A 15,968-nucleotide genomic window follows, 5' to 3' on the forward strand; every position below is an offset into this window, starting at 1 on the left:
TAACCAACCGTCTTCCAAACTTTCTAAGTCATCAAGTACTATTCACTTGTTATATGAGAAGCTGTAACAGATATTCGAAATTAGTGTTTTTAATGCTTTTTAATCCTGGACTCCTTTTAGAATAAATTAAAAGTAATTTTAGATAGTAAAATGTTCTTTATACTTTCTTAAGATTAGTCTATAAAAGCAAAGAAATTGTATATTAATGTAGATTTAAATCTTATTTAATTTTGCTTGATCTTACCACTAATAACATCTAGATTTTAGTGTAAGGGTATTCTTTTGATAGAATTGATCATTTTGTTACTGTGTTGAGGCAAAAAAAAAAAAAAAAAAAAAGAAACCTGAAAATCAAGCAAGAATGTCCGAAAGGTTTTTTTATTGAATTAGTTAATTAAATTCTGAACTGCTAAATATGTACACCTTATGTAGTTATCTAGAGCTTGGTGTTTCACAAATGGTATCTGTTATCTCCTTTAATCTGGCAACCACAAAAAACTTCCTGCAGAGGAAGAGGTAATTTTCTGTTTACTTACCCTTCTCCTTTAAAATTTTTATCTTCCACTTTAACTTTGTTACAGGTGATACTCATGTCACATGGTCGTATTACTGGAAAGTCATATTGGGAGATGATTTGTAAAAGAAATGAGAAAATTAAGAATTTCATATGTGCCAGGAACTGTTCTAAGCCCTTTACGTATGTTATCTCATTTATTCCTCACAGCAGTCTTATAAGGTGTCATTTCCATTTTACAGATGTAGAAACAAGGGGTTGAAAAAGTCAAGAAACTTGCCCATGATAAATTTACAGTTAGTAAATGTCAGAATTGAGACTCAAACCCAGGCTCTCTAACAGCAGAGGCTAAGACTAATAACACTGTGTTATATTCTTTTCTATCGATCTTGCCAGCTTTCCATACATCTGTTCTATTAACAAAGAAAAGCAGCTTCAGAAGTGAAAGGAAAGCCATCAGTGGCATTTGTTTATTTTAATTAAGTATTGACATGATCTTGAAATAGAAAATGTTCACAGTCTACCAAACACTTGAGACTTGTAATATCACCATAATTTTTTGCTTTTGTACATGTTGCTTCTGTAGTATGGCTAAGTTCTTCTTGCCTTTCAGGGCTCAGCTTGGGAATCCTCTCTCATTCCTAAAACCCCTTCCCCACATTTCCCTTTCTTCTCCCAGAGGTCATCTTTTGTCTGGGCAGTTGGCCTCTTAATGTGTGCTCTCTGAGTACCCCGCTTTCATCTCTGGTGTAGCATCAGTCACATGATTGCAATTATCTTAAGCTTCTTGATAGCAGGAACTGTTCTTTTTAGAAATTTCGACATCCAGCACAGTGTCTGGCATATGCTAAGTATACGCAAAAGGTTGAGTGAATGTTTGACCCAAAGTGTATTTTTAGACTTGTGGAATGTTTGGTGGCTATGATAGTGGTTCTTATGATAGACAACGTACCTTTTGTTTGGCTCTCCATTTCTTTCTGGTGAATAGTGTTTTTCATATCCCTAAAGGCTTGAGGTCATCAGATGGGAAAGGAGTGGGGGAATGCTATTAGCGAATTCCCTGAGTAGGGTAGAGGACACTGGTGTTACTCTTACTTCCCTTCGCAGTGAGAAGGGGGCCAAGCTGTAGAGTTAGGGGCAGGATAGTGGCACTCACATGAAACCTCAGAGTCTGTTGGTAGCTTATAGTTTACTGGTTAAGACCTCTGATTTAAATATTGGCTACGTCTACACTGTGTAGGCCCATAGCTATTGTATACTTTATATTCTCACCAACCAGCACCAGGTTTAAGCCTTTTGGTCAAGGTGATAGATCATTCCTAAATATTCACCCCTGACCTGAAGCCAATCTCTTTTTCTCCATCACAAGTCTGTAGACTAGCAACATCATCATATATCAGATGTCAGAAAAACTGCACACCATTCCCACCACCAATGTTTTTTGACCAGGTGACCTTAGGTAAGACAGTGAGCTTCTTTGGGCCTCATTCATCTGTTTTCTAATGTGAGAGTTTTTATGTTCATGAGACCATAGAACTAACCTGGATTGTTTCTCAAGGTCCATTCCATTTCTATTTTAGGACACATAATTTATATTAATTATTTAGCAGTGTTCCAGTGCTGCTCATTGAGAAAGTCAATGAGAAGTTTTATTCTCTGTAGTGATTATACATTTGCCATTTGTTTGTCATTGTTGATGACAGTGTTGAAATTCTAACACATGAACTTCATTACACTCAGTATGTTGATTTTTAACCCCTGAAGTTTGCTGATAGTAGATTATTATCACGTGGAGTCGTCTCTTTTTGAATTCTTTTCTCAAGGTGGTTGTGTTTCTTTTATTTTTTCTTCAGGACTAACAGCCTAATAATGCTGAACAAATGAATACTGTCAAGCCATTTACCTAAGGACGCCAGAGCCTTTTGGGCATGCGCCTACATTTATATCCTACATGACATAAATGCTGAAGTGTTTTCCTGGGCCTTTTAACTCTCTACTCTTTTTTTTTTTTTTATGTTGAAAAAATTCATATTTAGATTTAGCCAACTGGACTCAGTTTAGATGATCCCAATTTTGTTGGCAATATCCAAAGCATCATAGTCAGGAGCCAGTTGAACATATGCTTTCTTTTCTCCATCAGGCCTGATCAGAATGTAGACCTTGGCCACGTCAGTGTCATAGAGCTTCTTCACAGCCTGTTTGATCTGGTGCTTGTTGGCCTTGACATCCACAATGAACACAAGAGTGTTGTTGTCTTCTATTTTCTTCATGGCTGACTTGGTAGTCAGGGGGAACTTGATGATGGCATAGTGGTCAAGGTTGTTTCTCCTGGGGGCGCTCTTTAGAGGATATTTGGGCTGTCTTCAGAGACACAGTGTCTTGGGCCCTCGGAATGTAGGTGACCTGCGGATCTTTTTTTTATGACTGTGGACGACTTTCAGCACTGCTTTCTTGGCCTTCAAAGCCTTTGCTTTGGCTTTGGCTTTGGGAGGGGCAAGGGCTTCCTTCTGCCTTCGCTGCCATCTTCATGAAAGGAATTAACTCTCTACTCTTAAAGTTTTTGAACGTAAAATAAAAGACCTTATAGTTTTATTGAAAAGCCTTACTTCTTGAAGGCAGAATTCAGATAACAAATATAAAGAACTGTAGTTGTCAGAAAAAAATACTTTCTTCACTATTACTATGCATACATTAATAGTTCATTGTCCTGTTCTCCACCAACAAAGAAACTGCAAAGTATACATTTTAACAGCGATGGTATCTGGAACAGGCCTCCTAACCCTCCAGTTTAATCCTTATCAGCTACTATTCCATGCTGAGACAATGCTTCCTGTTTCCCTTTTTTTTTTCAACATTTTATTATGAAACATTTTTAAAATACATTAAAGTTTAAAGAATTTACAGCGAACATCTGTACACCCATCTCCTTGATTCTACTATTAACATTTTACTATACTTGTTAGCTGTTTGTCTTTCTTTCATCTATTCATTAATTAGTGTGGATTTTAAAAATATATTTCAAAGTAGAATATAGCTATCTATACCTATTCTCTTTGATCAGTGTTTATATTCCTGCCCAAACTGGCTAGATTCAAGTACGCAGACATGACCACTTCTTCTGACTCCTCTTAAAGTTCTTAACGCATATTACCAGCCTTATTGGTACAGTGCTGTCAGCTTATACAGAGTGGTTTTCACAGAACAGACCAGTAACATTCTAGAGTAACATTGTAGATCAGCACTATTCATTAGAAATATAATGTTAGATTAAATCTTCTAATAGCCATATAAAAAAATTAAAAGAAACAAGTGAAATAACATTAAATCTTATTTAACCCAGCATGTCCAAAATGTTATCATTTCAGCATGTAATTAATATTTTTTAAATTACTGATGAAATATTTTATATTCTATGTGAATAGTAATTTTCATAGAAATCCAGTGCACCTCAATTCTACTTATATTTCAAGTGCTCAATAGTAACGTAGCTAATTGCTACCATATTGGACAAGATAGTTCTAGACTTTTAAACCTCAGGAGTATATTTCTTCTGATAAATGTCCATGCCTGAATATAATGACTTAGCAACCAATTTCCTAATGAATGCAAAAGAAGTAGTGGTATGTATCACAGCAAGCCATACCCTTTTGTGTTGAGGTCATTTTTATTCATAGTTCCCTTGTTAGAAACTTATTAGTCCCCCCCCCCCCCCAATCATTTCTCTTGATTTCTTGGCATCAATACTTAGAGTTGAATTGCATTCCCTATAGCAATATTTAATGTATTTTTTATTAGTTTTCTGCCCCCTACCTCTAGTTTCAAGCTGTGCCAGTTTACCTTCTCCCTTTTTTGCTAGAGCAGTGTCTCTAAAACAGATAAGATCTTTATATTGCAATTGTAAAAATAAAAAATAAATGCTAGTGTTAAAATATTAACCAGCATAGAATTATAAAAATTAAAAATTAATTAATGGTGAAATTGTTCTGTATCCTGATTGTGGTATTGATAGAACTCATAGAATTGCATATGTGTGTGTGCATGTGTGCACACACGCACAAACAGACACACTCAAACTCACAAATGGAAAAAAAGAAATTGATTAGGTGTTACGAAGTTTTGACTAGGAGAAAGACATTTGGCTGCATAACTAGAAGAATGTTCCTATGTATAAATTGAGCTATCATTAATTATTTGTTGGAAGACATCTAAATTCTTTCTTTCTTTCTTTCTTTCTTTCTTTCTTTCTTTCTTTCTTTCTTTTCTTTTCTTTTCTTTTCTTTTCTTTTCTTTTCTTTTCTTTTCTTTTTTTCCACTAACAAAATATTTAATTTCAGGGGCGCCTGGGTGGCTCAGTCGGTTGAGTGTCTGACTCTTGATTTTGATTTTGGCCCAGGTCATGATCTCACAGTTCATGAGTTCAAGCCCTGTGTCAGGGTTATCCCTACTTGGGATCCTCTCTCTCTCTCTCTCTCTCTCTCTCTCTCTCACCATCACCTTCCCCCTACCCCCCTCTCCTGGCCATGCTCTCTCTCTCAAAATAAATATATAAACTTTAAAAAAATCTAATTTTGGATAGTGAAGATGCATCATCTCATTCTCTGTTTTCAGAATGGATGAGGAAAAGTCAAAGTTATATAAAACATTTCTGATTTCAGTTACATCTGGGTGGTTTTCATTTTTAACATTTAGCTCGTAGTTAGGAGTCTTGACTGAGCCCATGGAGAAGAGTTAGACTGGGAAGTCAGCAGAAGTGGCAAGAATAGCTAGTATTCTGACAGTGGCAGAATTTCGTAAGAAGAAGCTCATGTTGGTAAGTGTTAATTATCTTGAAAATCAACACATGTGACTAGCTAGAAATACCTGAAACATTGCCTAATTTAGATACTAGATAAATAAACTAATTTAAATATCTGGAATACTTAGATATGCCCACTAAACTTCTGGAAAGAGAAAAAAAAGAGCACAACAGTTCACCTCCTCCAGTTTTCTTCAGTAGAACAAGCCACTATAGGCTTTATGCCCACATCACATTGCACTATAATGGACAGTCATATATATAGGATTCGCTCAGTTGCTACAGTGGGACTGGTGAACAATTTTTAGTGGGTGTTCAACACTGTAAAGATTAATTTTATGTTTTTTCTTAGGTACCCATTTTGTTGTCTTCACATTTCACAATCACCTTATTCATTTGGTTTTCTTTGTTTACTGGTTCTCATTTTGCTTTCTCTCTTCCATGAGAGCAGAGACCTTGCCTCTTTTATTCACTGCTATATTCCCAGCACCTAAAACCATGCCTTGCAGACAATAGCTGCTCAGTAAATATTTGTCAAAAGAATTAATGATTCTTACTTTTATAGATGCATCAATAGACAAATAACTATCAATCAGGAACAAGTATCATGTCCCCAGTATTCAGTATACTTTAAAGGCTGTTAAAATGCTGCTGCTGATAGAAGCCATACTTTATTCTTTTATTCAACACTTGTCACATGTCTTTTTTTTTTTTTTTTTGCTAGTCATCCTTCAAATAAGAGGAAAACACAGGGTGTTCTTTCAAAGAATACTGCCTATCAGGGAAGTAGGTATACTGTTCAGATCTACAAATAGGAGAATAAAGGCTGAAATAGTCCCTATATTATTTATATTTTTGGAAAAGAGTTATATACTGTTTCTTTCCCTTTATGAATAGACATTCATAAACCAGCCTAAGTAGTGAAATTGTAGGACTTTACTCCAGAATAATATCCCAGTACATTAGATCAGTTATCTGATAGCAGATTTTTTTCAGAAGCCCCAAACTAATATTGAATCTGTTCTCACTAGAGAATAGATTTAGAGAATAATTTTTTTAGAACTAAACAGAATGATTTTACTTTCTTATCTACTGTTGCTTTTTATAATTTTTTTTAACGTTTATTTATTTTTGAGAGAGAGACAGAGCATGAACGGGGGAGGGGCAGAGAGAGAGGGAGACACAGAATCAGAAGCAGGCTCCAGCCTCTGAGCCATCAGCCCAGAGCCCGACACGGGGCTCGAACTCACGGACCGTGAGACCGTGACCTGAGCTGCTGAAGTCGGACGCTTAACCGACTGAGCCACCCAGGCGCCCCTACTGTTGCTTTTTATAATAAGGATGTGTTATTAATAGACAGATGCAAAGGTTGTGAGGTATTATAAATTCTTTTTTTTTTTTTAATTTAGAGAGAGAGAGAGAGAGAGAGAGAGAGAGAGAGAGAGGGAGCAAGAGCAGAGGAGAGGGGCAGAGGGAGAGATTGAGAATCCCAAGCAGTCTCCATGCTTAGCGTACAGCCCAACATGGGCCTCAGTCCCACAACACTGGGATCATGACCTGACCCAAAATCAATAGTTGGTCACTTACCCAACTGAGCCACCCAAGCGCTCCTATAAATTCTTATTCTGATTTGTTTGTATCAAGCAACAGGCAAGAATGTATGTGCCCTTCTAAAATAATACTTTTATTTTTATTTAAAAAATTTGTGTTTATTTTTGAGAGAGAAAGAGAGAGTGCAAGTGGGGGAGGGGAAGAGAGAGAGGGAGACACAGGATCTGAAGCGGGTGCTGACAGCTCAGAGCCTGACGCTAGGCTCAAACCCGTGAACCGTGAAATCATGACCAGAGCCAAGGTCAGACACTTAACCGACTGAGCCACCCAGGCGCCCCTTCTAAAATAATTCTTTTAAATGGCTGGGTGCCTAGAGTACTTTTTGAGTTTAGGCTCTCATACTTACCAAAGAATGGCAGAGTATTATTTTTTTTTTAATCTTTAAAAAATGTGTTTAGGGGCGCCTGGGTGGCTTGGTCAGTTGAGTGTCCGACTTGATTTCAGCTCAGGTCATGGTCTCACAATTTGTGAGATCGAGCCCTGCATCCGACACGGCACTGACAGCATGCAGAGGCTGCTTGTGATTTTCTCCCTCTCTCTCTCCGCTCCTTCCCTGCTCGTGCGTGCGCGCGCGCGCGCGCGCGCGCGCACACACACACACACACACACACACACAGACACGCGCGCGCGCGCGCGCGCACACACACACACTTTCTCTCAAAATAAATAAGTAAACTTAAAAAAAATTTTTTAATAAAAAAATTTTCTAATGTGCTTAATAAAAAATGAAAAAAAATACTCTGGTTAGGATCTAATGTGGGGCTCTATTCTCAGCTCTGCTGCTACCTCCCTTTATGATTTGGGTAGTGTTTCCTTTTTGAACCCCAAATTCCTATTTATAAAATGAGGAGACCAGGCTTAATATACTAAGAGACTCTCAGTTCTAAAACTTAGTGATTCCAGCAGACTCCCTGTGAAAAACAATGCATTTCTTCCAAAAGAGGGTGCTGTGGTATTTCTGAGAGCTTTAGCATTTTCTTGAAAAGAACTGAACAGAGGTAGAATCTCAGCTTAATTTTATGTCTTCAGACTACCAACCTTTGAGAAATAGCATCTCATACCCTAAATTTATATAGATAAGGTAATATAAACCAATTCTTAATGTTATTGATGCTTCTAAAAGCTTTTCTTTAATGTTGACTTTAGAAAATCTGGCAAATAATATTTCAAAGAAAAAATTTTCAGTACACATAATCTCAACACTCAGTATTAATATTTTGGTGTATTTCTATTCTTTTTTTTTTTGTCTCATTCAATTTTTTACCAGTGAGTGTGTATGTGTGGGTGTGTGTGGGTGTGTGTGTATGTAAATATATATATGTATATGTATATGTATATATATATGTATATGTATGTATGTAGAATGTGTGTATATGTATATATTTAGATCTTTGATCTATTTCAGTTGATTTTTATATATGGTATAAGGTATGATCTAGCTTGACCATAAATGTGAATATTTATTTCAGGACCCTCAATTCTATTCCACTGATCCACTGTATGTTTGTTCTTATGTCAGTACCACATAGTGTTAATTACTGTAGCTTTGTTGTAAGTTTTGAAATTGAAAAATGTGAGTCTCCACCTTCTTTTTTTTATTGTTTTGGTCGTTCTAAGTCCCTTAAATTTCCATGGGATCAGCTTGTCAATTTCTACATAAAAGCCATCTGATGTTTTGGTATAGGGATTACATTGAATCTAAAGTATCTTGTTTTCATTTGTATTTTTTTTTTTTTTTCAACGTTTATTTATTTTTGGGACAGAGAGAGACAGAGCATGAATGGGGGAGGGGCAGAGAGAGAGGGAGACACAGAATCGGAAACAGGCTCCAGGCTCTGAGCCATCAGCCCAGAGCCCGACGCGGGGCTCGAACTCACGGACAGTGAGATCGTGACCTGGCTGAAGTCGGATGCTTAACCGACTGCGCCACCCAGGCGCCCCTTCATTTGTATTTTTTAAGTAAATAATGAGACTGACAGTTTTCATGTTTGTTAGTTTCGATTTCTTCTGTGAATTTATGTTATTTCTGTAAGTTTATATGTTTATGCTTTTTTTTCTGTTGGGCCTAAAATTTATTTTGTTTGTATGCATTCTTTATAAAGCAAGTATATTGGACCTTATTATATTTATTGCAAATATTTTCCCAAGCTTTTAGTTTTTAAGTGGCCTAATCTAATTTTTTCTTTGTTTCTTTGGAAAATTTCCCCCTTCCTAAATTCATTCTTGTTAGGAAATCAGATGAATCTTGGCCACTGTGGTCCAAAAAGCCATTTAGAGGTAGATTACATTTTTAAACTTATTTTTAAAATATATAAATAGAACTGTTTTATTAGTCCTAAAACAACAAAATTTTAAATACCTTATAATAATTATATCAGAGATGTTGTCAGTCTATCCTAATTCCTTAGTTTTATTTTGGGGTTGTTTTTGATTCCCCCTCTGCCCCGCACCCCACAACAGTCTTTTAATTCTGAGAAAGAATTTGATTTGCCTTGCCTTGCCTGTGTTCTCTGTTCTTAGTTCTTTTCCTGTGTCAGAAACTGTAAGAGTGGCTATTCTTTTTTCATTTTATTTTCTTTCTTTTTTAATGTTTCTCATACTAATTAGCCAGCTTCAAGCTACAGAGTTTCTTCTTATTTTTTTTTCTGTTCAGTCCTCTTCATTCTCTACCTCTTTCATCTCCTTCTTTCTAACTTGCTCTCTAAAGTAGAACATTCCTCGTTCTATCTTAATCAGGAGTGTTGAGACCAGATAGCGTAGCCCAGGGGTTCTTAAACTTGGCACTATTGACATTTTAGGCCAGATAATTCTTTGTTTGAGGTTATGTTGTTCATTGTTGTTGTTGTCCATGCTTAGCAGGATCCCAGGCCTATGCCCACTTAGATGCCACAGAGATGCAGTCTCTCTGACTGCTTCATCTATAAAAGGAGGACAAATACCTACCCATTGGATTTTAGTGAGAATTAAATTTAAAAATGCAATTTAAATGTTGATAAGTGCTCAGTTAATAGGTGATGTTATCATCATCATCACCATTCCATTGCTTACCTCCTCTAGTGAGCTGACTCTGAGATATCACATGGGTGCATCTCAAAAATTTTCCCAGATTCTACCACTCTACTCTTATTTCAAGCTAAAAATAATCTCTTTCTCTTTAGAATTCCTATTTTGTCTCTGTCTTGTAGCACTTGCCACTCGTTATGTTATAGTTTGTTGTTGTTTGTTTTTTTAATTTACATCCAAGTTAGTTAGCATATAGTGCAATAATGATTTCAGGAGTAGATTCCTTAATGCCCCTTACCCATTTAGCCCATCGCCTCTCCCACAACTCCCGCCCCCCCCAGTAACCCTCTGTTTGTTCTCCATATTTAAGAGTTTCTTATGTTTTGTCTCCCTACTGTTTTTTTTAATTTTTTTATGTTTATTTATTTTTGAGAGAGAGAGACAGAGTGCAAGCAGGAGAGGGGCAAAAAGAGAGGGGGACACAGAATCTGAAGCAGGCTCCAGGCTCCCAAGCTGTCGGCATAGAGCCTGATGCGGGGCTCGAACTCAAACTGTGAGATCACGACCTGGGCCGAAGTCAGATGCTTAACTGACTGAGCTACCCAGGCACCCCTCCCTCCCTGTTTTTTATATTATTTTTGCTTCTCTTCCCTTGTGTTCATCTGTTCTGTGTTTTAAAGTTCTCATATGAGTGAAGTCATATGATACTTGTCTTTCTCTGACTGACCAGTTTTGCTTAGCATAATACCCTCTAGTTCCATCCATGTAGTTGCAAATGGCAAGATTTCATTCTTTTTGATTGCTGAGTAATACTCCATTGTATATATATACCACATCTTCTTTATCCATTCACCCATCGATGAACATTTGTTACAGTCCATGTTTTTTCTTCCCTACATGTCACTCTATTTCTTGCAGTTCTCTGTATTTTTCACCTTTGTGGCTCAACACATTCTCACATAGTACACTGTCGTTAAATATTTTGAACAACTAAATAAATTTAGACACTGGTGGACCAGCTCAGGGTAGCCTGTTAACACCAATAGAATAATAACTTGGGAGACACCATGACAGACGGCTTAAGAGCGCAGGAGCAAGGGTATCTGGGTTTGGATCTCCCAGATCTGGGTTTGGATCTGTCTTTCTTATTATCTGTGTGCCACCCAACTCCATCACACGCTAGGCTGTTTGATAAAATGGTTTTGTGATTAGCAAATAAAACTTATATTGGAAGGAGAAAAATATTCCTTTTTATTTAAAGTATTTGGTCTTATGAAAACAATTTCGAGGTGTAAAAATCACTGGTGACATATAGTTAAGATTTATTCCTTTTTCTTAGTTGTGCTATCCCCCTTTTTAATTAACAATCCAAAAAGTGTGAAATTGGAATGTCATTATTTTTGGGTATTTACATTTTCTTTAAAAGCTTAAGAAATAGTCACAGATTTTTTAAAGCCCATTTTGTAAATTAATAGCAAGTTATGGGCAGAGTAAGATGGGCCTACAGAAACATTTTTTTCTACAAAGGGACATACAGCATTTATGAAAGTTAGTGGCCTACACGTGACATTGTTTAGACACTGAGTATTTGAAAAGTGTTTGGTGGACCCTCAGAAAAGCATACTTTGTCCCTTACCTGCATAATTTGGATTAGCTACCATTTCCTAAGTGACCATACATGACATTTGGATGGAGTCCACATCTAAATCCTACGTGTTAGACATAGCTTCATGCATTTGTTAAAGATAAGTTGGTACCATCAACTTCACAACATTACCAGTTAATTTTTTTGTAGTTTCTGTATGCCAACAGAAATGCTACTTGATTGTATTAAAATACTTACCCTTCTCTTTACTGCATGAAGAGTAGAGGTGTCAGTTTCAGGAAACATGGCAGAAAAGCTTTCCTGAGTGGTAGCTTTCCATATGGTCTCGGTTTTTCTGGTTTTCTGGTTTTTTTTGGTTTTGTTTTGTTTTGGTTTTTTGCTAAGCAGGAAATGACTAGAAACAAAGATTCTTCAATTTAGAAGTTCTCACAAATCTACTTGTCTCATTTCTCCCTGTCTCCATATTCATGTCTCTTTCTCAGTGTCCCTGACCTCTCTCCTTCTGTCTCTTGTAGTCCTTGGATTTAGGACTCATCTGGGTAATCCAGGATGATCTCACCTTGGAGATCCTTAACTTGATTACATCTTAAAAGACTCTTTTCTCAAACAAGTTCACAGTTTCCAGACATTAGGACATGGATATATCTTTTTGAGGTTCACTATTCAACCCACACCCTAATCTCACTCTACTTCCTGCCAGATTCACTTTGCAACATTCTGATAAGGAGCTGCAATGTTCATGGTCATGGCACATTCATCATTTCTCATCTCTACCTATCTTGTTTATGAGCAGTTCTAAAGGGTAAAAATCCTTCTTTCTGTTGAGCCAAAACCTGTTCTGGGATAATATTTGACCGTGGGTTCTAGATCTCCTATAAAGCTATATGGGATAAGAAAAACTTGTCCCATGATTCTCAGGTTCGGGGAGAATAACACATGTACTGCTTCTCTAGCATTCTGACACAGTCTTCTAGGGGTATGAGATCCTTTCCAGCATATATACTACCACCATCACCCTCCAAAAAAAATCCCGTTAAAAATATATTAAATGAATATTTGATATCATTGTGAGCCAGTTGTGATGGATGTGTCATGAACTTCCTCCAGGAGGGTGGAGAATGGACAAAAGATTGAGAAATGCAATCTCAACCTTCTTCCTCATGACAGCCATTCAGGTAGATGAGGACAACTATTTATATTTCCCTGAGTCTTGTTTTCTGGAATCAATACTTTTCATTTCATTTACTCCCCTATGATATGGCTTCCATACCTTTCATTCAGAAAGTATTTATTGAGGGCCTAATATGAGTCACTATGTTAAGTATTAGAATGATGTAAGGATGAATATCCCAGAATCTGTGTCATCTAAGACTGTAGTTTGGGGGAGGATGTAAACAAATAAATTGTAAAAACACTGTGGTAAATATTTGGTAAGCTTATGTATAGGATACTGAGAGAGCATAGAGGAATAACTAAATCAGTAGTGATGAAGTGAGATCTAAACTGAGACCTGACAATCAAGAAGAGAGGAGGGAGGCAGGGCAGATTTATGTTCCAGGCAGAAGGAGCATCCACATTCACTTCCTATTTTGGAGCCATGCCCTCCCACAGGGAAAATCAAAGATGGCTCCAAACAGTTCTTCTTGTTGCTCCTTGGAACCAAGGGGCAGGCCTGAGGCTGGGGTAAGAATGAGGCACTCACCTCAGCTGTAGTATTTAAGGAGATGCCCCAAAATGCAGTAATTAATAAGGATAAATGTTTTAAAAAAATTTTTTTTTCAACGTTTATTTATTTTTGGGACAGAGAGAGACAGAGCATGAACGGGGGAGGGGCAGAGAGAGAGGGAGACACAGAATCGGAAACAGGCTCCAGGCTCTGAGCCATCAGCCCAGAGCCCGACGCGGGGCTCGAACTCACGGACCGTGAGATTGTGACCTGAGCTGAAGTCGGACGCTTAACCGACTGAGCCACCCAGGCGCCCCAGGATAAATGTTTTAATGCAATATTTTAAAAATCACAATTAATGTAAAAAAATCCATGATGGGAGTGCCTGACTGACTCAGTTGGAAGAGTATGGGACTCATGAGCTCAGGGCCATGAGTTTGATCCCCACATTGGGTGTAGAGATTACTTAAATAAGTAAATAAACTAAAAAAAAAAAAAAATCCATGATGAACAAAATATCGAAATTTTAAAGAAAAACTGAATCACTGTTATTGATTGTCCCTTTTGTCATAGGCACCGGTATGGCTTGGCGTGGCACTATTATTGAACCTGTCTTTCTTTAAATTTTGATATTTTGTTCATCGTGGATTTTTGTGCATTGATTTTGATCGTGCAAAATACTGTATTAAAGTACTGTTCATCTTATTCAGTGAATTTTTTGGTGCCCCTTTAAATTTTGTGCCCAAGGCAAGGGCCTTAGTCACCTCATTCTGGTCCCAGCCCTGCAACTAAAACGGACAGACAAGATCCATGCTTAGCCAGGTGGGCTTTTCCTCCTGGGACTTTGACTCTGGAGGATATAAAGACACAGATGCGGTTAGAGACATTTCACAACGGCAGTGGAAGTCTGTATCCTGCCCTACTGTGACTGTGGTGTGTGTGCCTGCATGACATGCAAGCATGCTCACCTGAGGGTCCAGTGGCGGGCCCCAGAGGCAGTGTCTAATTAACCACTCCTGTGGCATGACCTTGGTTGTGTTACTACTCTGACCTTCTTTGGTCTTGTTCCTCTTCTGAACTGGTGTTGTGGTATTCGAGATTTATATTTCCTTCCTTTTTGAAAATTAGTCATGTTTGTTTATCTCCAGACTTCCATTCTTCCTTCTTTAGAGATAACCAGTAATGGCTGCACAATTATATATATATACGTTTTCTTGGTATCTTAGGATGAAATTCATCCAGGCCTAGAAAAATGAACTCGCTTGGAGTAATTATTTTTTTCAGTCAATTCTCTTGTACTTCTTTTCTCATTCAGTCTTTTGTGCAGCATTTCCAACTTGAATATAACTTGGAACTTTTATTTTCTGTTGTCCATAACTTACAAATTGTAATAGTCATTGGACCTGAATATATGAACAGCAGAGATTAAAGGATGCCAGGCTCAGTGGATCTCACCAAAGACCAGCACCAGAGGCATCCATGGATGAAAACAAATGATACTCACCAAGAAACAGCTGGGAGACATTATTCAGTATTTATTACACTCAGAGTCCAGTATTTGGAAAGAATGGCCTCAAAAATTGACATATGTGTAACAGTACTACAGATTTGGTTCAAGAACTTCAGAGCATATTCAGTAAAAGCAACAAAAAGCTCAAAATAACAGTTACCTACAGAAAAAGTCATGAGAAATACGGACATACCACTCAGATCCACTGATGGGGCTAGCCCTGTCTCCCTGATTTCTGTAGATATCTGGCACCCCCAGTCCAAGTTAGCATGTCCCGATTTTAAGGTCCCCATAGACCACTCTGATGGCCATAAAAGAGCTTATTTTGGATACTGCCAAGTCCCTAACACATACTGTCTTTGCCCCATTTTGTACTCTCAAGTTCTTTTCCCAGGCTGAGATTCTAATTCTCTGGTCTCCTTGCTAGGTAGAACTTAACCAGCAGTTCCGACCTGAAGGAGAAGCAGGGTGGGGCGGAGGGGGGAGGCAAGGAAGAGCAGGAAACAAAAAGGTCATGTGCTTAGGAAAAAAAATAATCTCCTTCTGGGCATTAACTTTCTTGATATTATTGTAGTGAGTTTGCACCACTTTTTGTATTCATCCTTTAATGAATGCATCTCTACCTGTGTTTGATTTTTTTCTTTAGTTGCTTCTCTCCTTTTTTTCTCAATAGAGTCAATAATATTACAATTTTGTTTTTAAAGCCTTACCTTCCACTTGTCTTAGGTTATACTCCCTGTTAGAGTTTCTAGCTTGGAATTACTCCATACTATGTCTGAACACTTTGACATTTTCTCTCTCAGGGTCTAGGGTCCTCCCATGGGAAATGTTTCCTTCCTTTGCTCTTATAAAGTCCAGACTAGTGAGGACCATCATGTCTTTTAAAGCCGTTGTCACATCATCTATAGTTTCCTCCTCGACAGTCTTTACACTCCTGAATAGCAGTTCTCTTTGTTGTTTCCTCTGCTGAGAAATGAAATTGTCAATATGATATCAACTTATCAGGTGCTCTACTTTTACCAGAATGAAACCTCTCACCCATGCTGGGAGAGGTGACATTTCCCGTTACTACTGTATATCGTGTCTATATCTGTTTTGTAATCTGTATTAGGAGAACATCACAGTTCGTCAACCACAACAGCATCATTAGAATAGAACATACCTTTCCAGTGTCATGAGTCTCAGTGACACTTACCTCCATGTGTTAACCTTTCAAGTTTTCCTTTTCTTGTTATCCATGTTCTAGAGATTGTTATTAGGAAT

At 37.6% G+C, this 15,968-nt stretch overlaps 1 protein-coding gene and 1 pseudogene across 2 annotated transcripts in view; one reads left to right on the top strand and one right to left on the bottom strand.

Moving 5' to 3' along the window:
* The window catches only part of LOC122468999 (protein only RNase P catalytic subunit), a 128,787-nt gene that overhangs the window by 72,290 nt on the left and 40,529 nt on the right, over positions 1–15,968 (top strand). The window lies entirely within an intron of this gene.
* Positions 2,495–3,043, bottom strand: LOC122469006 (annotated as a pseudogene).

The sequence above is a fragment of the Prionailurus bengalensis genome, chromosome B3 (genome assembly GCF_016509475.1).
Source record: "Prionailurus bengalensis isolate Pbe53 chromosome B3, Fcat_Pben_1.1_paternal_pri, whole genome shotgun sequence".
NCBI classification, from domain to species: Eukaryota; Metazoa; Chordata; class Mammalia; order Carnivora; family Felidae; genus Prionailurus; species Prionailurus bengalensis.